The sequence below is a fragment of the Vulpes vulpes genome, chromosome 3 (assembly GCF_048418805.1).
Source record: "Vulpes vulpes isolate BD-2025 chromosome 3, VulVul3, whole genome shotgun sequence".
Lineage (NCBI taxonomy): Eukaryota > Metazoa > Chordata > Mammalia > Carnivora > Canidae > Vulpes > Vulpes vulpes.
Window position 1 is genome coordinate 11,320,954 of NC_132782.1, and position 23,060 is coordinate 11,344,013.

Consider the following 23,060-nt stretch of genomic DNA (forward strand, 5'->3'; position numbering starts at 1 on the left):
GGAATTGCTATTATCTAACATGATGAATATTACAAGAGATTCAGAAGTTTGTTTTAGACATATTAAATTAATAGAGAGTGAATATGTTAAATGGCATTTGATCGTAAGTCTATGGTTTAGGAGAGGACCAGGCTACAACAATAATTTGGAAGTTGTCAAATACTGTTTTCTGGGGCATATCAATGTTTAAGGTAGGAAATGGAAGGGAAAACCAGCAAAAGAGCACTGAGAAGAAGCAGCCATATGGAGAAGGAGACTATAGAATGGTGCCAAGCAAAGGCAAATGAGGTATTTCAAGAAAGAGGAAGTAAGCAAAGTTTTCAGATGCTTTAAAATATTATTGAAAAATATATCATTGAATTGAGCATGAAGAAATTGGTTCTGGCACATTACAAACCATTCCCAAGTGAACATTTAGTTAGTTCATGGTTTTTTTGGTCTTGCTGATCCTGGTTAGACTTAACTGATCTTAGCTGGAATTTTTCATTCACCTGCATCAGCTGCCAGGTCAGCTTGGGGCTAGTTGTTCTTGGAAGTTTACACCAAGGAAACCTGTCTCCACTCCATGTACTTTCATGTCTTCTCTTAGGCAGCCCAGATTTTTTTCATATAGTAGTCAGAGAGGGTTCCAAGAAAATAAGCAGAAGCATGCAAGAAATTTTGAGGCCTAGTGGCACCTGGGTGGCTCAGATGGTTAAGCATCTGACTCCCGATTTTGGCTCAGGTCATGGTCTCAGGGTCATGGGATCAAGCCCCATGTCAGGCTCTGTGCTCAGTGCAGAGTCTGTGTGTTCCTTCCCCTCTGCTCATCCCCTGCTCTTTTTCTCTCCCTCTCGATCAAATAAACAAACAAACAAACAAACAAATAAATAAATAAATAAATGAAATCTTAAAAAAAAGATGTTTAAGAAATTTTGAAGCCTATACTTGAAACTGGAAGAGTATCATTTCCACTTTTGCCAAATCATGAGGTCAACCCAGATAAAAGATGGAAAAATAGTCTTCATCTCCAAATAGTAGTCACATTGAAAACAACATGAATAGTGAAGGAAAGAATTGTGACATTGTTTACAGTTTACCACAGTAACACTGAAAGAGCATGCTAAAGATGAAGAATGAAAATATATTTTATATTTTTAAAAAATTTTACTTTTTAATAAAAGATTTTATTTATTTGAGACAGAGAGAGGTGGGGAAAAGGAGGGGGAGAGAGAGAGAAAGAGACAGAGAGAGAGAGAGAGAGAAAGAGAGAGAGGGAGAATAAGCAGGGAGAAGTAGACTCCCTATTGAGCAGGAACCCAATGAGTGTCATGACCTGAGAGTCAAGGGTGACTCCTTGTAATTTTTAAAAAAATATAACCTATTAATATTGAACTCTATGTTTTGTGATTCATGAAAACTGAAATGATATGCTGGAAAGGTATACACAAAAAATATTTTATATAATTACCTGTTTGTTGAGATAAGTTGATTCTACATCATATAATTTCATGGTCCTCAAATTGGGATAGTGTATCCCTAGGACTATGTGGTGACATGCCTGAAATACCCAAAATACCAGGATAAGTTAGACACATCTTTCTAAAGGGTAAAATTTACCCATAAGGAATGGTAAAATGATTCATATCTTAAGAAAAATATTTAAATGCTATATAAATTATTATAAAATTACTATGGTTTTATTATTTTATTTTATTTTAATTTATTTTATTTTTTTTAAATTACTATGGTTTTAAAGATAAAGTGAAACATCAGTGATATTTCATGTTTGCGGCATCTCAGGTCTGATATGATGAGTTCAAGCTTCTTGGCCTAATGGCCAAGTGCTTTGCTGGAGAATCTGAGAAAAATGATCATGACTCATGTGCCCTGAGAATTTATAACAGTATCCTATGTTTTCACAGAAAACTTATGAGATGAAATAGTTGAGTATACATATTTAAAGAATGTTACCTACTAAGCCACTATTTTTTTGTGAAATGTTAATAATGAATTGAGGCCTAGGGCAGTTTTAAAAACAATACAAATGTATTTTAATGATACTGTAGAAATAAGAGTAAATTTAGAGAACCATATTTATTCTTCTGACTTGCTTATTAGCTAACTCTGGACAAGTTACTAAAGAGTGGGCTTGGGTATCCTCGTCTATTCCATCTATTCAATTTGACACTAGGGCTGGCACAGTCTACATAATATGACCTCTGCAAGAATAAAATGAAAGATTATATATAAAGAATAAAAAATGTGTGACTAATAATCATGGTTATATTAAATAAATTCATCAGCATTATGGCTTCTCCTCAACATACATACTATATATTCTGTGGATAAAAAAATTACCTAGATATTTGTATCTTAGATACTATCACTTATTATGGATGATATAAAACTTTTAAAAATAAAATTTTTATCAAATATTACAAAGACAACCTTTCAGACCAGTTTAAGACCTAGAATCTTCTGAGTTCTGGAATTGTTTTTCAGCACCACGGACAGCGCTAATGCAACAGCCTCAAATGACTAAGACTTTAGGGATATCAAAAGACCTTGGCAGGAAGAATTTTAGTTCAGATAACTGTCTGGAGACTTGAATGGTATTGTGAAAAAGTGGAAAGAAGGCTGTCCTTTTATTTAGAAAGTTAAGAATGAACCAGATCTTCACAATTGACAGAAAAATCAATTAAACAGATACATATTGAGCTGAGCACATAATATGCTCAGTGTAACTGATGTTATTTACCAAATGCATTCTATAATAATTTAATTTTTTCTTATTCCACTAAGAAGGTGTAACTACACATTTACTACAATTATCAAATTTCATATAACATGAAATTTTATATTTGTGTATTTTGAACTATCTTAAAAACTTGGGTCGGCTAAAGATTTTCATTTGCCTCTTAGTAATTTCACTGTCCTGCATTAATTTTAATCTGTCAAAATTGCCCTCAAATAACAGAAATAATAACATAACAAAGCATTTCTCTAGTAACAAAATGTAAACAACTTCTCCATGAAGAGATAGCAATAAAAATAAATTTGATATCTGAAGTTTTTTAATAGGAGATATATGTTACTTTTTCAAGTAGTAAATAAAGTTAAGTAAATCTGAAGATAAACATTAAGTTTGCAATGCTATGAAAGCTTGCATTTAATTTAAATATAATATAAATAAAAACCCAAAAGTAGGATTACAAATTTTAAAAATTTATACTCTAATGCTTCTTAAATGTTTAACTTATAAGTCATGAAGTTAGTTGATTTCACATACAGTGGAATTATGTGCTCTATACCATTTAATCAGATTTGCTGCTGAGAGCAGCGTTGCTAAAGGATCTTGAATGAAAATAGTTCCAGTTTTGGCCAGGAGATGGAGCTGTCATGTAAGATGCAGCCTTACATTTATTTATTTATTTATTTTTCAATTTAGCATGCTGCTTTCTAACAGACAGTGGGTACCATCGAGTGAGCGTCAGAACAGGAAGCTAAAGCAGAAGCAGAGAGGATGCTGCAGTCGCCCTTTCTTGTTTTTTCTTCTTTAGTGAGGATGGAACACATGTGAAATTTTATCGTTCTGCTTTTAGTCAATATTCTGAAGAACTGCAGAGAAGATTATTATATTCACCACATACATGGATTCTGTGCTATGATTTACAATTCCCTTTATTTCAGGTAAGGCAATATGCTTCTATCTTTCATCTATCCCTGAATTGTTATCTGTGTTAGTGATAATTAAAATAAGGTGTGTGCTTTTTAAGCTTGGATTTAGATCTAAAAGATTGAATAGCTCCAATTCTAGCTGCCCTAGATCTTTAAATCCTCCTGCACTGAAATGAGATTCAACTCTGACTTGCTGTATTTTAATATTTATTTGGCTTTCTGGCCTTTAGTGCCCATCTGTGACAATACTTGTGTACCTTTTGAAGGTAAAGCTTTCAAAGTGAAGGACAGGTCTTTCTCTCACAAGGGAAATACTGCTCCTTAATGCAGTGAACAAATTGTAGAGATGTAATGAAGCAGATTAACATGGCAGTGGCTTTGCCAAAGCCCAGGGCTGAGCCTTGTGATAGATGCCTCAGAGATATACCAACGTTCTGAGCCTGAAGGCCTTCTGAACAGTTCCTGCCTGCAGTGATGGTATGGATTATTTATGGGTTTTTTTTTTCCCCATTTTAGAAAAAACATGAAAATCATTTCTCTCATGAAAGATTTATGTAATGTGTTTAATAGACTTGGAATGATAGTACAGACCCTCTCTCTCTTCTAGTATGGATATAAGGAGTAAACTGAAAACAGATTAAGTGCTGAGAAAATGGGTTTTTCTTTGATTTTGGTGGATTTGTGATAATAGGACTGTGGCCATTTAAACTAGTTGATATCATATAAGGTATTCACATTTTAAATCATTTTTGGTCATGTAACATTAGCTGTGCTAAAAAATGGAATGACTCAGGAGCTGGAAATTGCATGCAACAGCCTTGCTTTTCTCTGCTGCTTCTCATGATTTCCCCCTAAATCCTCTCTTTATTGTTATCAACTTAATAGGAAGAAAGAAGTCTAGAAATCCTGCATTTAAAAGTCATAATTGTTACTTATATCAATTTAAACTAAAATTTTAAAGTATTTAAAAATTATTTTTGTAAGATTGTTTTTAAATATCTATTTTCTGACTCTTTGGGAAGAGCAGTGTGTGTGTATGTGTGTGTGTGTAATGGTGTTGGTTGAGATGGCAGGTATGGGGGTGCATCAGTATGTTTCTATCTTACTCATCATTTTTCTATAAAGGTAGTTGTGCTGTGTCAGAGGTTGTGAAGGTTCTGGGGAATTATTTTATAGAATGGTTTGAACTACTAAAGAAAAAATATTCATTCTTTTGACATGTGAGGCCTATAAGGAGTTTTAGGTTCCACATAGTTCTATATACATGGCAATTTTTAGAACCACAGATTTTTAGCATATATTTATTTCATCATTTAAAAAAAAAAACTGTGGCTGAGAGATTCAGTTTCCCATAGCCACATGCTAAATTAGAATCAGAGACAAGGCTGGAACCCTGATTGACAGTTTTCAATGTCTTTCATACCAGTAATACAATTTACCTCTAGTTTGGACATATCTAAATGGCATATACCAGGTGTGCTGATATTGACTATGTGTGTGTGCACGTGTCTCTGTTAATTCTATGAAATAGAATTTCTTTCAAGGTACACGTTTTGTTACTTAAATGGCATATTGTATGCAGTGCTCAATTTTCTCAAGGCCCTTGACAAAGCATCTAAGAAAACGAAAACAACAACTGTGGAGACTCTGTTTCTAAGTACTCTCCTTTCCTATTTGATGAGGTACATTATTCTATTCTATACACATAAATGATATGGATGGTCACATACTAGCCCATATCTCTATTTCTCTTACCTAATAAGGGTAGACTGTATACATAGATTAGTCTATTGGCCCATACAAAAACATCATCCCATGCTCTGGCCTTTCTTTCTTTTTTTTCACTTACTGGGCACAGGGAGTGCCCTACTCCTGCTATATCTTGAGAAAGGAAAGGGATTAAATAAAATGTGTCACTTACACAAACAATATTTATGGAGTACCATGCATCTGTCAAGAACTGTCCATGAGACATAAACAAAGGCATGGAGTTATCCTCATGGAAATGTGTATGTACAAATAGTACCATACCTCAAAATATTGTGAACATCAAAATAAGGATGAGGAAGGGTAAGAAGGTGAATGGAACAGATATATGAGCACCAGCACCAGATGCACTGTGTTACCTCCTGAGATTCAAAATAAGCCAATAGTCACAATTTTTTCTGTTCTTGAGGAACTCAGAACCCAGGGAAAACAATTTTAAGAGGATAGGATAGTTAAATGAGATCTTTATTGGTGAGTTGGTTATAATAATAAATAGAGTTTCTCATTCCAGGCACAAAATGGTGAGGTAAACAAATACAAGACAATGGAGACTATAGGACATTATACAGGGAAATTACAGAAAATGGTAAATAATTCAATCTGAGTGAAGCCTGAGAGTGTTGTGGTTTGTTTTTTGTTTGTTTTTTGTTTTTTTTCTAGGGCAGCAAAAGTTAAGATGATGAATTTGGCTTTTGATGTTATGTATTTGACATACTAACACATACTCTCACATAAAGATGTTCTGTAAGAGGGTGAAAACAATTTTATTAACAGTGTGACAATTTTATTTCCAGTTATTAGATTAGAAAGAAAAGCTGAATATATGGGTGTGCTTGAAGTTAGATCATACATAAATGAACATCAGTGGGGAATAAAAGTGACATAAAGGTGAATTCAGTATAACTTTAAGATTAGGTAGAGTGAAAAGAGCCTAGAAAGAATATTAATTGAGGGAAAGTAATGGAAGAGATTGGGGGAATAACAATCAAAGGATGGGGGGAATAACAAAGCAAGTAAACTGACTACTAAAATAGGGATCAGAAACAATAGTAAACCCATAAAGTGGTTGATTAGTAAGAGAATGGGGTCAGAGCTGATAGACTTCGTCATTATTATTAGATCATGGATGGGTTTTAAGAGGAGAAGTTTAGTAGATTGTCAGAGAAAGGGGCTCAGACGGAGGACTAAATGGGAAATGAGAAAGCCAAAGAGTAATTTTAAATGTTAAGACATTTACCAGCGAAGAGAAAGATAGATTTTTTTTTTTTCTTGAAGGGGAAGGTACTGTTGAGTGAAATTTTATTTTGGTCAGGATTAGAAAAACCTCAGCCCTTTCATAAAATAAGGGTATGAATGAAGTCAGTAGACAGAAATCGAAGAAAGAAGAAACAAAAAATAAATTGAAGTCCTACAGGAGACGAGAGAGGGAAGATTCAAGAATGTTTTTCTTCTTCGAGATAGGAAGAAGGGGTAGGAGGCGATAAAAAGGAAAGCTGATGTAACTCACTTTAGGTGCTCTGTATTTGGAAATTAAAACCTGTCTGTAAGATAAAATATCTCTTCTATTTAAATCAGTTGGTTCTTCAGAAAAGGTTATTTGTGGTATGTGGACTCTCTGGAAGAAATAATGAATTCTCAGCAGCAAAACACTTTCCAATAGAGTATTTTTTTAGTTTCATTAATCCTTGAATTGGAAACTAATAACACTCTTTCACATTAGGCTTATTGTACATACTTCAGTTACCTATTTCTCACAGAATGACCTTTTTGAAAACAGGTTCTATTTTAAACTTTCATAGGATTAGACCAATGCATATCTATTATACGTATCTAATTTGTTTTTTTTTTTTTAGGTATACTTAACATGCGATGTAATATTCATTCCAGGTATTCAACATATTGATTCAACAATTCTATGCATTACTCAGTGCTCATCAGGATAAGTATAGCCACCATCTGTCACTATACAATGTTATTATAATATCACTGACTATATTCTCCATGCTGTACTTAACTGTGCCTTTTCCAGCTTATAGAAGTGGCCCACTTTCCTCAGCTCTTGACCAAATCACTCTGGTCTCTGATTCCAACTTCACTTCTTCTTTTTTCTAATTTGATTATTATGGGCTGGTTTGCTAGTAGCTTAATTAATTATTCAAGCTCGGACCTTTTCCTCTCTGTGTCATTAGTGTTTTTACAAGGATACGTGTGAAGAGAAAGAAAAGAAAGTCAGTTTAATTACAAAGTTTCTTCCTTTAGACAAACTAACCTCCTCTATGAAGCTTCCTACCATAAGTTCTTTCTCCCTTTCTACGGACAGTTCCAGAATCTTTCCTAGAGCTCCTCTAGGTAATCCCTTGCACTTATATGCCATGGAAAGGCAACAAAAGGCACAGGTATGATGAAAAATCCCTTTCCTTCAACAGATAGGAGCCTTTGAAATAGCTGCTTTCTCAGTTCAGATTAATGTAGTTCACTTTAGAATTGGTAGGACAGAAATATCACCTTCTTGTTTCTAGACCTGACTGTATCCCACTGTATGGGGAGCCTGGCAGTTCAGTGTGAAGAGCAGAAGCAGGTCCTTAGGCGGCAATACAGAGACATAGATGACTTCTCTTCCTTCAGGGCTGACTTTGGGCAAGATTGCCCAACTCCCCCCAACTCCTGCCAGGGTCTTTTGCCTTCCAGCCTTCTTTTGTGGAGATCATCTCTAGATATCCTCATAACTACCTCATTCAGCTTCTAAGCTTAATAAATGATGGTATCTTTATCTGGCTTCAATTACCAGGCATTAAAATATTAAGAGAATTTAGCTTTGTCTTCATTTTTATCTCGTCATTAAGAAATTGGGGTTTTATTTACAACTGTGGAACTCTTGATCCTTATCCATTTTAGAACCTACTATTTATTTTCTCCATCTTTTCTTCACTAGCAGTGTAGACACTTTTTGGGGTATGGATGGGATAGCTGCTGATTTGAAATAGAAACCTTAAGTCAAGTTTAATTCCATTAAAAACTGTTGTATACCCACAAGAATTGTCATGGGCAATGCTAACCAAACAGCAAACCTAGGTTATCACTTCTCAACTCAGACTACTTCCACAGATTCTTTTTTCTTTGTTGTTGTTTTTTTAAATTTTCTTTATTTATTCATGAGAGACAGAGAAAGAGAGAGAGAGAGAGAGAGAGAGAGAGGCAGAGACACAGGCTGAGGGAGAAGCAGGCCCCATGCAGGGAGCCGGACATGGGACTCCATCTCAGGTCTCCAGGATCACACCCTGGGCTGAAGGCGGCACTAAACCACTGAGCCACCCGGGACCACCCCGACTTCCACAGATTCTATATTTGGATTTCATGTTATTTCCTTTGAAAGTTATTTATTTTATAGTGTTATAATTTTGTAATAGGTCACACAAAATATAAAGCAGGTCTTGGAATAATATTTTTCAGATTTCTGCTCTAAGCAAACATCCTAGAAGGTATACATCAAGGTCTTCTAAAATTTCTATTGAAAAATTTTTCTAACAAAGATCACCAAATATTTTCAGTATCAACTCTAAACCACTATAAGATGTTGCCATTACAGAAAAAAAAAATCCCCACTACTTTCCCTGATTTTATCACTTTTTGCTTTATAAATTTTCAGTGCATCTTATTCAGTATTCTTTAAATACTGATGATAGTTCTAAACAAGTTTATATCAAGGGGAAACCAATTTGGAAAAAAAATTCAAGAGATTTAATATAGATTTTGCATTTTAAAATAATGTGTTTGGATTTTTCCAACAGTACTTCACATGTGTGTTACTTATAGAATACAAGTTTAATATGATTGTTTCTAATTTTGTTTATAATAAAAGTAAGATTTGTGAAAAATATGGCTTGCTTATGTTGGTGAAAGATCTTGCTTTAGGCCTCAAAAAAGTAATGCCATAATGCCAATGAAGGCAAATAAGATCTTTAATTATCAAAATGTAGTTTCATATTATATTGATTTTTAAGGAGCACTTAAATTTTATATACATTTTGATGATAATGATGAATACCATTAGTAATATAGTAGTGCCCATTAAAATATTATTTCTATGTAGGAAAAGATGACCAGCATCAAGAACATAAAATGAAATTATACTGAATCTCAAAAGCTATTCACTTGTTTCCCTAAAATATTCATATAGTAAGGTCATCTCTTCCTTATAACATTTGGGTTTAGAGAAATTGGAGGTAGTTTGAAGCAGAGGTAAAAGTGGACTTTGTAAATCAAAGATACAGATTTTTCCCGGTAATATTCCATAAAACTTCTAAGTCAAGACCTTTATTTGGAAGAAAATATCATTACTAACTACACCAATGATGACAAAACTTTTCTAACATGCGAGGAGCTTTTGTTATTTGTGAAAATTCTGGAGAACTGGTTTAAGAATCAATTAATAAATGAGAATAAATATCTCTTATTTATTAGAATGTGCTAAAAGATTTTTTGAGGGTAAGAATATAATTTTAGTTAACTTTCTGTTTGTGCTTGCTAAAATATAATTTTTTTTACTGGAGTAAAATGATCTTAGGAAGCAGCCATCCTCAAGAAGTACTTTGAATTGCTTATTATTAAAGTTTGTAATGATTAAATCTTGTTATCTAGAATCAGTTGGGATTAGAATTCGCTTTCAGCATGAGCATGTCTTGGTGGTATTAGCAAATAAGTATGCAATTATGTGATTGCATAATTATGCCCTGTTACATCTTGTGTTGGTTGATTTGTATGGAGACTGACAATGAAACAAGAAAGTTCCTATTAGGCTTTGTAAAAAGAATAGTGAATTGTTTGGAATATCATAAAAAAAAAGAGTTTATGACAAGATTATGATAAGAGAAGACTGACACTATCTCCCTTCTCTGAATAACTGATGTTAAAAGGTGAAATAGGTAAGGCATGAAGCAAGCCAGCTAGAGGCCAATTGGATAGTATCTCTGTCAATCCTGCATTATGAGCTGGGATGTTTTCCTCCTTTTGTGTCTCAGCTGGATTTGAGAACTGTTGTGGCCCAGAAATTGTCAGGCAGCTAGGATAATACCAGAGAAGTACCCAGACATACACTTGCTATTTCCTGTGTCCCAGTCCCAGAAGACTAGGGAGCCTGGTTATTTAGATAGGGTGACCATAGTGTGTCATCTAAACTAGGATGTTGTTTGTTAATAATTTCTTCAGAACAACATGTGTATATCAAGACTATATCAGGCAAATATGATCATCACTTTTCTAACAGTTGGAAGAGAGGAAAGTAAAAAAAAAGTACTATGCCATGTTTTATATTTGATCAGTCTACCTAAATTAATGGTCTATGATTTAGATGCTCAGGTGTCAGAGAGTTAAAATGTAAAATGACCAATTTAGAAAAAGAGCATGAAGGTGAGCTGCTCAGTCATTGGCCTTGCTAAATCTACCAACTGAAATCTCTAATGACTTTTATTGAATCCTTAGTTATATCACCAGGAATGACATAATTTTATGAATTGTAAATTCATAAATTCATGAATTATGAATTTTATGAACCTGCCTTCCTAGAATGTCAACTGTTTTAGGAACAACTGTGTTAGAAGTACATGCTGTAATTACCAACCTAGACTCAGCTGAAAGAAGCAGAGTACAGGAAACTCTTTTGCACTTGAAATGGCTTATTCACAGGCATTCAGGAAAAGATCTGTATCGATGGCTTCCAGCACAAATCCTTTATCTTCAGAATCAGAGCTGCCTCAATCCCCAGGAATTTCAAGGTGAAATGAGAGCTACTAAAATAAAAGTAATAATTTGCATAAAACCTATGAGAATGTTCAATTCTGGCAACTCGATGGGTTGAATGAACATAGATCTCATTTGCCAACATCCAGAAACTCTAGATAAAACAAGATTTAAAAATGCCCTTAAAAAAAAAATGCCCTTAAAATACATGGGTAAACTCCAAATAAATAAGAAGAAGCCCTCAGTAATCAGAAATAGAGTGATAACTAAAAACCTAAGTAATAAACATGAAAGCTGAGCCATGAATCTGTGGATTAGAAGAAGGTACATAATATCTAGAAAAAGTCCAAATTTCCAGAGGGTTTGGTTTTAAAGTCTGTGCAAGTATAAGGCTGAGAAAGTCTAGACTTGTAACATAGGAATTGAAATTGAGAACCCCTGAGTAGAGCATCAAAAAGTTGTACTCTCACTGAAATGAGAATTAGAAAATGTAATCTATTGAATCAGGACTTCAAAGAAACTTGTCTCTGTCTTTCAGAAAAAAAAAAATCTTTATTTTTTAAAAAATTTTTAGAAAGAATGAAAACATATAAATAATTAAAACTTGTATGTGTATATATAACATATATAAATGTATAAATTAGGAATGTTACTTTAAAATGTATAAATGTATAAATTAGGAAATGTATAAATTTAAAAATGTATAAATTAGGAAATGTTACTTGGGATCCAGTAAAGGAAGCCAATGGTATAAGATAAGAATGTATCAACAGTTGAGCCCCATAGACAACAGAGAGCAACTAAAGAGCAGCAGCAGAAGGGCCAGAAATAGAAGGAGGCACATGAACCAAATGGACAAATTACTTAAAACTACTCACATGGTTTCATGGCTGACCAAGTCTTCCTACAGCACTCAAGGAAACAAAATAAGACTGGTCATAATTTGGGAAAAGTGTTTCTTACTTGATTTTACATATGTATTTGCTTCTTTTAAAAATTCATATTGGGGGATCCCTGGGTGGCTCAGCGGTTTGGCGCCTGCCTTTGGCCCGGGGTGTGATCCTGGAGTTCTGGGATCGGGTCCCACGTTGGGCTTCCTGCATGGAGCCTGCTTCTCCTTCTGCCTCTCTCTCTCTCTCTCTCTCTCTCTCTCTCTATCATGAATAAATAAATAAAAATCTTAAAAAAATAAAAATCCATATTGACTTTTGTCATATTCAGATTCAGATGACTCCTGTATACACAGCTTCAATCCCATTCCTATCACTCCCTTCTCAGGTAACAGCTATTTTGAGTTTGATGCACAGTCTTTACATTCATAGTGTAAAACTATAGTCCATACAACTTGCACACATATATAATATGAAGTGCTGTTTTACATGTTTAAAAAATTTTATGTGTATTATACTGAAAGCATCTTTTCATATTTTGCTTTTTAAACTCAATATGATGTTTTTGAGAATTGATAGTTTTGATATATGGGTATAGGGTTCAGTAATACCTACTGATGTATAACTTTCCATTATAGAAATATATCACAAATTATTTTAAATTCCATAATGTGGATAGTTTTTCACTGCTACAAGCAATGTTGCCATGAACATCTTTATGTATTTTTTTTGGGGGGGGGAGGGTTGTATAGTAGATCAAACATCCTACTTGACAGTTTTACTCTTTTTTTTTTTTTAAGTAGGCTCCACACTGGGGGTGGAGCTTCAACATGGAGCTTGAACTCACAACCCAGGAGTCAGATGCTTAATTGACTGAGCCACTCAGATGCCCCGACAGTTCTACTCTTTTAACTGTAGTTCAAATAATTAGTCAATCGTCCAAATTTCCACCACCAACATTATAATATTTGTAATCTGCTTTCTTTTACAGAAGGCAAACCCATTCTAAAATTTTGGAGAAAAGTAAACAGAAAGTTCTTAGTGTTCATGTTATGCATTTTTTTGGGAAGACAACTTGATGGTATCTATCAACATTTAAAAGATGCTTATCTTTTGATGCAACATTTCATTTCTAGGAATTGGTCTTATAAATATGCTCACACATGACATTCATTACATTGTTAATAGAAAACATCTGGGAATGACTCAAATATCCAATAATGGGGACAGGTTTAAGCAATTGTGATGCATCTTTATAACAGATATTATATGGGTGTTAAAAATAATTTTAGGCCTTTATATGTTGATATGAAAAAATGATCAAGAAACATTGTGAAGTGAAAAAAGCAGGTTTCATGCCACTATGTATGGTGTTATCTCATTTGTGGGGAAAAAAGGAAAGGAAAGCTGTTATAGTTACATATATTGATATGTATTTACATATGTTTAGAAACATTTTGGAATATACAGAGTCTTTAACAAGGGTTATTTTGGAACTCTGAATTTGTATGGGGAGATTGGTATGTAGGATATTTAATTTATTTTTACTTTATTTTCCTTTATTCAGTTTGCATTTTTAGTAGTAATCATGCATATCTTCTGTACACTAAAAATACAAATAAGATGTTATCTATTATTTACCATCAGATAATATTTTTCTTTTTATAGTTTAAATGTTATAATTTATATCAAAGTATTTTTTTAATGTAGATCCATGCAGCTTGTATATAGTTTAATAATTTTAGCTTAAATCAGGCAGCCTGGGTGGCTCAGTAGTTTAGCGCCTGCCTTCAGCCCAGGGCTGATCCTGGAGACCCAGGATTGAGTTCTGTGTCGGGCTCCCTGCATGGAGCCTGCTTCTCCCTCTGCCTGTGTCTCGCCTCTCTCTGTCTGTGTCTATCATGAATAAATAAATAAAATTAAGGAAAATATTTAGCCTAAACGAAATTTTTCTGCAGGGATCTAATTTTGTGTGGGCTTTATTCTTTCTCTCTCTTTTTTTTATCATCAAAATTATTCAAACCTAAAAGCAAAACCAGGATAAAATATTGATTCAGAATATCTGTGCATTTGGATATGCATTTTCTTAGGAATTTACACAAATATATGGTTATTTGAAAATAGGAAGTTGGCTTTAAACTCACAATCTCCAGCCTGACTTCCTCTACCCAAAATCTGGGTAATTTCAGTTTGTATATAGATGGCCTTTCAACATACTGACTATATGTAAACCTACATTACCAACTTAGCTAAGTTTCTTAAAATCTTTTCCTCCAATGGTTGTATTCTTTACCCTTCCTCAGGTGTTCACTCCCATGGTTGTATCAAAGACATCTTCTTTGTCAGTAACTGTGACCTGACCATGATCTCTAGTTCATGGATTCTGCACCATGTATCTTTCTAGCTCATTTGATCTTGAACCCCAACTCAAACAATCCTGTAGCCCTATCAGAACTCCTGTGCATTGACATTACCATATTTTCATTGTCCCTCACTTACTTTATTATTGTTCCCTTTACTTTATTAAATAGATTAAATTCCATGGCCATCCATAATAATCACTCCTTACACACACATGCACACTTAATTACCCACCCCCTTTTAAAAATTATCTGGCAAAATCTCCATCCTAGTCATATCGTGCTCTCCCCTACTCCATACCTGCCTGCATCCATGCAGCTGACACAAGCACAAACCTCAAGTGGGCCTTTGATACTGCCCAGGAATCAGACCACAGTTCCCTAGACATCTCATTAATCCAGTTTCCTGGACTTGGATTCCACACCCTCTCTTTTCTCTTCAAGTCACCATTACCTCCTACCTCATCTGCACTCTCAGTTGACAACTTTGTTTCTTACATCACCAAGAAAATTGAAACAATCAGAAGAGATTTTTCTCTTCAGATTTTTATCACAATATGTACCTCCATACCAAGTTCTCCACCCACATAATCTGACTTCCCACCTATTACCTTAAGTCGACTATCCCTGCTTCTACCTAAAATAATCTTTGTGTCTGCGCACCAGATCTTATTTCTCTATTTCTTCTTACTTACACAGGGGCATTGCTTTAGTAGTTTTCTCTCTCTCCTACTTTAGCAATTTTAGCTCTTTAGTGTATCATCATGCAAGCATTTTATTATTGCTTCTATATTACACTAATTTTTTCCTTTATCAACTACTTCTGATTTCTTTCCTCCTCTTTGCAAACATACTTACCATAAGTGGTCACTGTATTCTCTCTCCCCTTTTCTCCCTACTCCTTCATTCCATCTCAAATCCACATTAGCCAGGTTTTCATTTCAACCACTTACCAAGACAGTTCTTAGTAGGAATCCAATGATCACCACACTATAAAATTCAGTGGTCCATTCTCAGTCTTTGTCTTACTCGATCATTCATCAGTATTGGACATAATGCATCACTGAATTCCTTTGATCGACTCCTTTCGCTTGGATTCCAGGACAGCCCATGATCCTGGTTCTTCTTTTGTCTCACTGTTCACTTCTTCACAGTCATTTTACTTTTTACTCTGTCTTCTCAAACATCGATATTTGGGAGTATCCCTGATTTAGTCCCTATATTTTTATCACTTTTTTTGTGATCCCAGTGCGTCTCCAGGCTTTAAATCTCATACAAATAATGATGACTTCCAAATATGTTTACCTCAAGTTTTCTGCTATGCTAAATATTACGTGTCAAACTGCTTATTTAGCTTGTTGATTTGGATATTTAGTAGACATCTCAAATTTAACATTCCTTAAACTAATTTCCTGGCCAGCCTGCTCCACCCCTAGCCTTCCCCCATCTTACTTGTTAGGGAAGTAACAGTCTTTCTGTTCCTCAGGCTAAAAACAGCTAGGGTCATCTTTGAGTATTCTCTTTCTCTTATACCCCATGTCCTACTCTGTAGGAATTCTTATTTATTTCATCTTCAGGATATAGCCAGAACCAGATTATATCCTGCCATCCCTATTGCTGCTATGCTGGTCTCAGCCATCAAGTGTCTCCTGGATTTCTAGCTTAATTTCATAAGTGGACTTTAATTCTTCTACTTCTCTCAATCTATTCTCAACAGCAGATCTCTGCGTGAGATACTCAAAGTTAAATTTTATCACAGCAAAGAATTATCTTAATTTCCTTGTTGAATCTGGTCTCCATTTCATTAGTTCCCCGACCTCAGTTCCAGTTTCTCTTTCCCGTTTTCACTTTTACAGTAAGTGTAGTAAAGAATACTAGTAGTAAAGAATGTAATGTAGTAAAGAATGCTATATCTTTAAAGATGATTCGTCCTCCTGGAAGGCTTTTGCCTCAGATATTTGCATGACTAACTCCCTCACCTGCTTCAAGTCTGTGCTCATTTATTATTATTATTTTTTTAAGTCTGTGCTCATTTAGAAGTGGCATCACTTCTAAATGATGCCACTCTGACTATCCTATTTAAAATCTCACCCCCCTTTCCTGTTTTTTTTTCTTCTGATCCTCTGTACTGTGCTGTACTTTCTTTTCTTTTTTGTTTCCTATTTACTCTTCATTCTTTCATTTCCTTTCCTTCTCTCCCTCCCATCTTATAACTCTCAGCACCTTCTAGCATACTATATAATTTCTATCTCCTCTGTCAGTAACGTTACCTACAAATGGGCAGAAATTATTATCTGATGTATCACAAGAGCTTAGAATGTCTTCTGACATATAAAAAGACTAAGATAATCTTTGTTTAATAAATGAATGTATCTTAGAAACTTAAAAGATATACCTTTAAGCATGCTAAGAGGTACCATGTCTTCTCTTTTCACTATTATTGAGCTGATTCACATTTATAAATGCCCAGAAAAGTCTGCCTGATTTTTCACTCAGTATTTCTGCCAATAACAGTGAAATGTGTATTAATATTATAAAATCTGGTCTTCCAGTAGGGTAAACATATAATTATTACTGGCTAGTGGCCTGTTTCTAGTTTATATAAAGTTTAGTATGTTTCTCATGGGGCTTTATTTGCTTATTTGTCATTTTTCTGGATTGGGAACCCCTCAAAGTCAGGAACTTGATCTTCATATCTCTCCTTTAAGCATCTACCCCAATGCTGGCACATAAGAAGGTTTTTTTTTTTTTTTTTTTTAAGTACTTATTTACCTATAGTTCTCTTTTGTAGTGGAGGCTTTACCTGGTTTTGGTGTTGTCCAATGCTGGCCTCATAGAATGAGTTTGGATGTGGTCCTTCCTTTTCTGTTTTGTTTTGCTTTTTTTTTTTTTTTTTTGGAATAGTTTGATAAGACTAGATATTAACTCTTCTTTAAACATTTGGTAGAATTCACCTGTGAAGCCATCTGGCTCTGGACTTTTTGTTTGTTGGGAGTTTTTTGATTACCCATTCAATTTATTTGCTTATAATCAGTCTGTTCGGGGATCCCTGGGTGGCGCAGCGGTTTCGCGCCTGCCTTTGGCCTAGGGCACGATCCTGGAGACCTAGGATTGAATCCCACGTCGGGCTCCCGGTGCATGGAGCCTGCTTCTCCCTCTGCCTATGTCTCTGCCTCTCTCTCTCTCTCTCTCTCTGTGTGTGTGTGTGTGTGTGTGTGTGACTATCAAAAATAAATAAATAAAAATTAAAAAAAAATAATCAGTCTGTTCAAGTTTTCTATTTCTTCCTATTTCAGTTTTGGTAGTTTGTATATTTCTAGTTTAATCGTAGAATAAAAATACACAAAATTTAATATCGATCCAGCATATGCCCTGTGTTTTGAGCTTTCTCTAAGTAGATTCCTTTAATTCTTACAACAAACCTGAAGAAAGTATAGGTCTCATTTTCACAAGTGTGATAAGGCTGGTGTTTGATCCAAGATTCCATTCTATTTCAACCATTGCAGTATCTTACTGTCTACTCTGTAGTGATGATATCATAGATACACTTCCTTGTTTAGATATGACTAGATATGTTTACAATGCAAGTTTCTGGAGGAATGTTTTGTTTTTGTTTATAGTTGGAAGCAAATCTTTAGCTTTGTGAATAATATGGAATCATGTGCTGTTTCTTTTGCTGTTAAGTTGGGAAAATTGATCTTATATTTTGTGTTTTTAATTCCATAGCTGTTAAATATAATTTACTAAATTTTTATAAACTGCCAGTATTGTTGTCCAGCTTTATTGAGATATAATTGACCTATAATACTGTATAAGTTTAAGATGTATGATGTATTGATCTGATATACATTGCAGAATGATTGCTATTATAGTATTAACTAACATCTCAATCATGTCACATAATTATCATTATTTTTTTTGTAGTATGAACATTGAAAATCTATTCTCTTAATGACTCCCAACCATATAATACTTTATTGTTAACTAAAATCACAATGTTATATATTAGATACCCAGATCTTATGCATTTTCTAAATGGAACTTCATATCTTTTGACCAAAATCTCCACATTTCCCCTACCCCCCAGGCTCTAGTAACTACCAGTCTAGTCTTCATTTTGAGTTTTCTCTTTTAGATTCTACATGTAAGTTATGTCATATAATGTTTGTCCTTGTTTGACTTATTTCACTTATCATAATCCCTGAACCATCCATATTGTTGCAAATTGCAGGATTCCCTTCTTTCTCTGAATAATTTCACTGAGTAATATTCTTGTGTGTGTGTGTGTGTGTGTGTGTGTGTGTATACCACGTCTTCTTTTTCCATTCATCCATTGATGGACACATAGGTTGTTTCCATGTCTTGGATATTGTGAATAATGCTACAATAAGCAAGGGAATATAAATACCTTTACAATATTCTTTTTCATGTCTTTTGGATTAAATGCCTAGAAGTGGAATTGCTAGATTGTATGATAGTTCTATTTTTTTAATTATTTGAGGAACTTCCATAATGTTTTTTCATAGTATCTGTACTAATGCACATTCCCACCAACAGCACACAAGGGCCTCCTTTTTCTGTATTTTATTTTTTAAAAAAATTTATTTATCTTTATTTTATTTTGTATATTTTTTATTGGAGTTCAATTTGCCAACAAATAGCATAACATCCAGTGCTCATCCCGTCAAGTGCCCCCCTCAGTGCCCGTCATCCAGTCACCCCAACCCCTGCCCACCTCCCTTTCCACCACCCCTTGTTCGTTTCCCAGAGTTAGGAGTCTCTCATATTCTGTCTCCCTCTTTGATATTTCCCACTCATCTTTTCTCCTTTCCCCTTTATTCCCTTTCATTATTTTTTTATATTCCCCAAATGAATGAAACCATATAATGTTTGTCCTTCTCCGACTGACTTACTTCACTCAGCATAATACCTTCCAATTCCATCCACGTTGAAGCAAATGGTGGGCATTTGTCATTTCTGATGGTGAGTAATATTCCACTCATATATTCCACTGTATATAGTGGAATTTCACTGTATATAGACCACAGCTTCTTTATCCATTCATCTTTAGATGGACACCGAGGCTCCTTCCACAGTTTGGCTATTGTGGACATTGCTACTATAAACATTGGGGTGCAGGTGTCCCAGCATTTCACTGCATCTGTATCTTTGGGGTAAATCCCCAGTAGTGGAATTGCTGGGTCGTAGGGTAGTTCTAATTTTTAACTCTTTGAGGAACCTCCACACAGTTTTCCAGAGTGGCTGCACCAGTTCACATTCCCACCAACAGTGCAAGAGGGTTCCCCTTTCTCCACAACCTCTCCAACATTTGTTGTTTCCTGTCTTGTTAATTTTCGCCATTCTCACTGGTGTGAGGTGGTATCTCTTTGTGGTTTTGATTTGTATTTCCTCGATGGCAAGTGATGCAGAGCATTTTCTCATGTGCTTGTTGGCCATGTGTATGTCTTCCTCTGTGAGATTTCTGTTCATGTCTTTAGCCCATTTCATGATTGGATTGTGTGTTTCTTTGCTGTTGAGTTTAATAAGTTCTTTATAGATCTTGGATACTAGCCCTTTATCTGATATGTCATGGGAGAAGATATTTGCAAATGACTTATCAGATAAAGGGCTAGTATCCAAGATCTTTTTCCATATTTTCACCTGCGTTTGTTATGCTTTGTCTTTTTAACGATTGCCATTCTAACAGATGTGGGATCATATCTCATTGTTGTTTTGCTTTGTATTCCTTTGATAATTAGTGAGGTTGAGCACTTTTTCATATACTTGTCCAGTTGGATGACTTCTTTGGAAAAGTTGCTATTCATGTTTTTGCCCATTTTAAGATCAGATTGCTTTCTGATGTTGTTATGGAGTTGTAGAAGTTCTTTCCATATTTTGAATGTTAACCCCTTATTCAATATATAATTTACAAATATTTTCTCTCATTCTGTAGATTCCCTTTTTATTTTGTTGATTTCTTCGTTTGCTGCACAGAAGAAGCTTTTCAGTTGATGTAGTTCTATTTAATAATTTTTGCTTTTCTTGTTTGTGGTTTTGGTGTCATAGCCAAAAATATCTTGCCAAAACCAATGTTAAGAAGATTCTCCCCTATCTTTTCTTCTAGGAGTTTTACCATTTCAGGTCTGATGTTTAAATCTTTAATCCATTTCAAGTTAATTTTTGTGTATGGTGTAGATATGGGTCTAATTTCACTCTTCTGTGTGTGATTATCCAGTTTTTTTCAACACTATTTATTGAAGAGACTATTTCCCCCCTATTCGGTATTCTTGGCTTCCTCGTCAAATATTAATTGACTATATACATGCAGGCTTATTTCTAGGCTCTCAATTCTGTTCCAGTGATCTATGTATCTCTTTTTATGCCTGTGCCATACTGTCTTGATCACTATAGCTTTATAGTATAATTTGAAATCAAGAGATGTGATTCCATGAGCTTTGTTATTCCTTCTCAAGATTGCTTTGGATATTTGGGGTTTTCTGTGGTTCCATACAAATTTTAGAATTGTTTACTCTATTTCTGTGAAAAATGCCATTGGAGTTTTGGTAGGAATTGCATTTAATCTGTAGATGGCTTAAGGTAGTATGGACATTTTAAGTATTAATTCATCAAGTCCATGAACATGGAATATCTTTCCATTTGTTTATGTCTCCTTCAATTTCTTTCATCAAAGCCTTATGTTTTTAGTGTACAGATCTTTTACCTCCTTGGTTAAGCTTGTTCCTATGTATTTTATTGTTTTCTATGCTAATGTAAATGGGATTGTTTTCCTCATCTCTTTGTCAGATAGTTCATTGTTTGAATATAGAATTGTAGCTGATTTGTGTATGTTGATTTTGTACTCTCCAACCTTACTGAATTTGCAGATTACTTCCAACATTTTTTTGGTTGTCTTTAAGATTTTCTCTATATAAGATCATATAATTTGCAAACAAAGACAATGTTACTTTCTCTGTTTGATTTAGATGCCTTTAAATTCTATATATTGCCTGATTGCTCTGGCTAGGACTTCCAGTGCTATATTGAATAGGAGTGGTAAGAGTGGGCATCCTTGTCTCACTCCTGATGAGAGAAAAACTTTTTAATCTGTTACCATTGACTATGATGTTGGCTGTGGGTTTGTTGTATATGACCTTTGTTATGTTGAAGTATGTTCCTTCTAGATCCAATTTGTGGAGAATTTTAATATAAAAGAGTGTTGTATTGTGCCAAATGCTTTTTCTGCATCTATTGAGGTGATCATATGTTTTTCACTTTTCATTCTATTAATGTGGCATATCAAATTACTGATTTGCATATCCCGAACCATTCTTGCTTCCCAGAGATAAATCCTGCTTGATCATAGCATATGATCTTTTCTGTGTGTGTACTGTTGAATTCAGCTTGCTAATGTTTTGTTAAGAATTTTTGCATATATGTTCTTCAATAATATTGGTCTGTGGTTTTCTTGAAGTGTCTTTCTGGCTTTGGTGTCAGGATAATGCTAGCCTTGCCAAATGAATTTGAGAGTTTTATCTCCTCTTCAATTTTTTGGAAAAGTTTCAGAAAGATTGTCATTAATTCATCTTTAACCATCTGATCCTGGGCTTCTCTTTGTTGGGAAATCTTTGATTATGGATTCAATCTCCTTACTTGTTATTAGCTTGTTCATATTTTCTATTTCTTCATGATTGAATCTCAATAGTTATATGTTTCTGGAAATTTATCAGTTTATTCTAGGTTACCTAATTTGTTGACATCTTCATAGTAGTCTTTTATGATTTTCTGTATTTCTGTAGTATCATTTGTGATGTCTCTTCTTTCATCTTTTATTTTATTTTTTTGAGTCTTCCCTCCTTATCCTAGTTTAGTAAAAGGCTTACAAATTTTATTTATCTTTTCTAAAAAGTAGTTCTTAGTTTCATTGACCTTTTCTATTACCTTTTTTGGTTTCTATTTTATTTATTTCTGCTCTCATCTTTGTTCTTTGTTATTTCCTTCCTTCTGCTACCTTTGGACTTAGTGTACACTTTTTAAAAAAATCTAATTTCTTGGGATCCCTGGGTGGCACAGCGATTTGGTGCCTGCCTTTGGCCCAGGGCACGATCCTGGAGACCCCGGATCGAATCCCACGTCGGGCTCCCGGTGCATGGAGCCTGCTTCTCCCTCTGCCTGTGTCTCTGCCTCTCTCTCTCTCTCTCTCTCTCTGTGTGTGACTATCATAAATAAATAAAAATTAAAAAAAATAAAAAATCTAATTTCTTGATCTATGAAGTTAGGTTGTTTATTCAAGATTTTTAAAAATATCAGTATTTATCAGTAAAAACTTCCTCCTTAGGACTACTTTTGCTGTATTCCCTGAGTTTTGGTTTCCATTTTAATTTGTTTCAAGATATTTTTTGACTCATCAGTTCAAAAGTCTGTTGTTTAATTTCCACATATTTGAAAAATTTCCAGCTTTTATCCTGTTATTGATTTCTAGTGTCATACCAATATGGGTGAAAAAGATATTTGGTATGACTTCAATAATCTTAAATTTGCTAAGATATGTTTTGTGGCCTAATATATAATCCATCCTAGAGAATGTTTTGTGTACACTTAAGAAGAATGTGTATTCTATTGCTGTTTGAGAGAATGTTTTATATGTCTG

General features: G+C 34.4%; 1 protein-coding gene across 3 annotated transcripts in view; it reads left to right on the forward strand.

Annotated features, from left to right (window-relative positions):
- Positions 1-3,397: 3,397 nt before the first annotated feature.
- The window catches only part of LOC112916452 (sodium channel protein type 2 subunit alpha), a 136,544-nt gene continuing 116,881 nt past the window's right edge, over positions 3,398-23,060 (forward strand). The window contains exon 1 of one of the 3 annotated variants that reach the window (XM_025994126.2): positions 3,398-3,672. The gene's annotated coding sequence lies outside the window, so the exon portion shown is untranslated. Of the gene's footprint in view, positions 3,673-3,814; positions 4,138-23,060 lie in introns of those variants that run through there. The other 2 variants (XM_025994130.2, XM_025994128.2) reach the window with 2 other exon arrangements.